Source organism: Littorina saxatilis, linkage group LG2 (assembly GCF_037325665.1).
Source record: "Littorina saxatilis isolate snail1 linkage group LG2, US_GU_Lsax_2.0, whole genome shotgun sequence".
Lineage (NCBI taxonomy): Eukaryota > Metazoa > Mollusca > Gastropoda > Littorinimorpha > Littorinidae > Littorina > Littorina saxatilis.
Genome location: NC_090246.1, coordinates 96825264 through 96829098, shown reverse-complemented (window position 1 = coordinate 96829098; position 3835 = coordinate 96825264).

The following is a 3835-nucleotide window of genomic DNA, read 5'->3' as shown; positions in this document are numbered from 1 at the left end:
AGTACTATATATATATATGTTAGTTCTTGACTAAGGGGCAGGACTGTCTTCTGGTGCACACACACGCAGGTGTTTGAAAGGAACACAATTTAACTTATGATAAAAATAAAATTCAAACAATCAAAATTAATGTTCAACAGTGATACAAAGCAATTTTTCAGCTCCACATCTACGATCAAATATTTATTTATTTTTTCATGTAAAGAAAAGACTTATTGTGTCAAGTGGTATGCACAACACAAATTTAAAAGACGCAGATCTATAACAAATCTATAAAACTTTAGAAGTCCACTGCCGAATGCATGAACCTTTACATGAGTTTAAATTCAAGTTTAATACACGGAAAATTGCTAAATTGAGTGTTAAAGAAGATTGCGGGCAATTTGTTATAGTCTGGTTTGTTGTTCATCACTCACAACTCGTCTTTATGATTTGGCCTTATGATTTCCATGGTAACAAAATAAGTCCAAAACAATGCAGAGTGCGCAGTGAAGCAGACAGTAGGCCTAACTGAAATCCTGAAATCCAGCCGTATATCTAGCTATCTAAGTTTAAATAAAAAGTTTAAATAAAAAAAAATAGTGCTTCATTTATGTTCACATCAATTGTCATGAACGGAGTTTGACTTTGATTTTGCTGTGCCAGGTCGGTAAACAAAAAAAAATTGAAAACGAGGCTTGTGTATCACAGGAAGCAAGATGGCTACCGCTGGCTCATTAGTGAATGACTTTGTGTCTCAAAATGCTCTTATTTTGATTGTTGCGGTGCTTTCAACAGTTGTTGTGATTGCAGCATCGACTTATTATGTAGCTCGAAATTATATGCTTTCAAGCACAACAAACCTGGCTGATTCGGCTTCTCATGCACAAGATGAAACGACCGACCAGTCGTCTGACCAAACGGAAAACGAGAAAGAAGAACCTACAGTTGGCGGTAACTTGTTTTCCTTGTTTTATTATCTTTGGTTAATCAGTGCATTTAGAACCACCATTTTATTTTACCATTTAAATTAGAATTAGAATTACACGCCTTGTTCATATGCTTGAGGGTTTGCATAATCATATAATGTGCATCCTGCACTCCACAGGCACATGACATTATTGGATTGACTAAATAACTTTAAATAACCCTCATAATGAATGATTGTGAGAGTCTGTCTTTCAGTGCGTTTAATCTGCACTAACACTTGCGCTAACATTTCTTGATTAAAACCAGTGTGTTCACCGTTGATGATGACATGGATAATGTAATGCCACTGACACCCGAACATTCTCATAAGCCAACACCAACCCGCACACACACACATACACACACACACAAATATAGGCTGTAATAGGGGGGAGAGAGAGGGAGAGTCTCAGCTAGCCGTGACTGACTTAGATCAAGATTTGGCATGGGACACAGTGACTCACTGACTGATAATCTAAACTTCACAACACCGTGAGGACAGTTTGGCGTACTCGGACTGGGAGGTTCTAGTTCTTCTACGATGGTGTCTAGGATTTCCACTGTCTTAATTCCGCGTTTTTTAACGATTCTTTTTGAGTTTCGAGTAATCAGGAGAGTCTTGGGAATGAGCAGTGTTAGACTGTTACTGTTAGGTCTAGACAGGCGCAGTGGCCTAGCGGATAAGACATTGGCCTCCTAATCGGAAGGTCGTGAGTTCAAATCCCAGCGGCGAGCGCCTGGTGGGTTAAGGGTGGAGATTTTTCTGATCTCCCAGGTCCACTAATGTGCAGACCTGCTAGTGCCTTATCCCCCTTATTCGTGTGTACATGCAAGCACAAAACCAAGTGCGCACGGAAAAGATCCTGTAAGTGTAATCCATGTCAGAGTTTGATGGGTTATAGAAACACAAAAATACCCAGCATGCTTCCCCTGAAAGCGGCGTATGGCAGGGTAAAAACGGTCATAAACATGAAAGCCATGGGAGTTTCAGCCCATGAACGAACAAACAAACATGCCTTAGACAAAACAAATTAATGTTAATTACACATTAACATGCTTCCATTTGAAACTTCGAGGTCGTCATCGGGGATTGACGCCCGACCAAAGCTAATTGAAGCCCGACGGAGCAAAGCGATGGAGGGCTTCAATTAAACTTTGGGAGGGCGTCAATCCACGATGAAGACCGAGAAGTTTCAAATGGAAGCATGTTAATGTTATTGTAATTCAATCTGACGACAATCTCTTTCCTGCTTTCATGCGATGGTAAACAGACAGAATTGGTTCTGTTCTGTTCACACACTACTTTCAGTCCACCTACCTGCAAGGGTCAAGTCCCAAGAAATATGTCTCTGTATTCCTATCTTATCACTCTGCTTCTGTTTTGTTTTCTTTCACATACATTTTCCCTTCTTTTTTGACGGGTTTCTGGACAGCAAACTCTAAAACAAATTCTTTTCATCACAAAAGCGATCTTTGGAATTGACTGACGTAGTCCGGAAGAATTCATGCATCAACCTACGTCACGTATTCGACGTCATCACTTCGCATACCTTATGGTCTCGGTATTTCGTTGGCCTTCATATTTCCTACTTGTAAAATGACCCTCAAAGCTAACCGAGACTAGTTGAGGTTGTATCAATGCGCCTCGCCAGCAGGTGGTTAATGGCTTTTTTAGCGAGTGGTTATCGACAATTAATGACCGGTAATTTTTAATGAGTTGGGGCATTCTGACCAATCACAGGATCTGTTTCATTAAAACGCCAACTTGATTGAATTACAATTAAAGTTATCATGGATGATTTGAAGTGCTTGGAAATGTTTGCACACTTCTAGGGTTAATGTAATGACTGGTTTCACTGATGTATGCATGCAGTTTTATAAATTATAACATTCACATTCCTAACCATGTACAGTACATAACGTCACATTTAAAGATTTATCATTTGTTTTGGTTCTTTTTTTCTTGCCCAAAAGATTCTGAAGGCCAAGACAGCACTGCAAAAGAGTCTGCTATCGACCCTGTGTACTACTGCGAGCACATCCAAGGTGAGATCAAGAAAGTCAAACAGGATGTGACAACACGCAAGATCTGCGAAAACCTTTCAGAGGAAGAGATAGAGTCAGAGAAACAGAGACAACGAGACCAACTGGAAGAGATCTTCAGACTGATGCAGGAACAGCAAGAGAGATTTGGCATCAGTTCCTTTGATGAAATGCAGGATCAGATGAGGTTGTACAGCAACTTCTAGGGACAGATGATCATTTTGAGGGCGAACACACTATCACATTTGCCTTAGTTTTTTTTGTTTGTTTAGAATTTTGTTGTTATTTTAACTTCATATTGACTCTTTTCAGTTGTGTAAAAGAAAGGGTAACCTTCACCGTGCTTCGTGGGTTGTGGACGACCCAGAGCCTCACAAAATCGTCTTTATCTCTGAAACTATTTGGAGTTTTTAATTGAGACTTTATGTAATCTCTAATCATCCGACCTTCCCTTTGCCCAAATTTTGACAGATTATCTTTGTAAACAAACAAATACACGTTGACGTAATTTGAACTACACAGTCCGGATGATGTGGGTCGTGGACGACCCAAATGGAATTACGTAAGGAATTTTACGTTGTTTATCCTTATTCGGATGGTGTGGGTCGTGTACGACCCATACTCTGCAAAGAGGCGGCAAAACATTTATCCCTGTTCGGATGGCGTGGGTCGTGTACGAACCATACTTTTTACGTTGCATCCTTCTTTGGAAAGTATGGGTCGTACACGACCCACATCATCCGGACTGTGTAGTCCAACTCATGATCCGGTAAAGGTTAAGAAAGGGCTGCTACAGTGCTAGAGAAATATGAAAGAGGTGAAATAGAGGATTGATTACGATTAC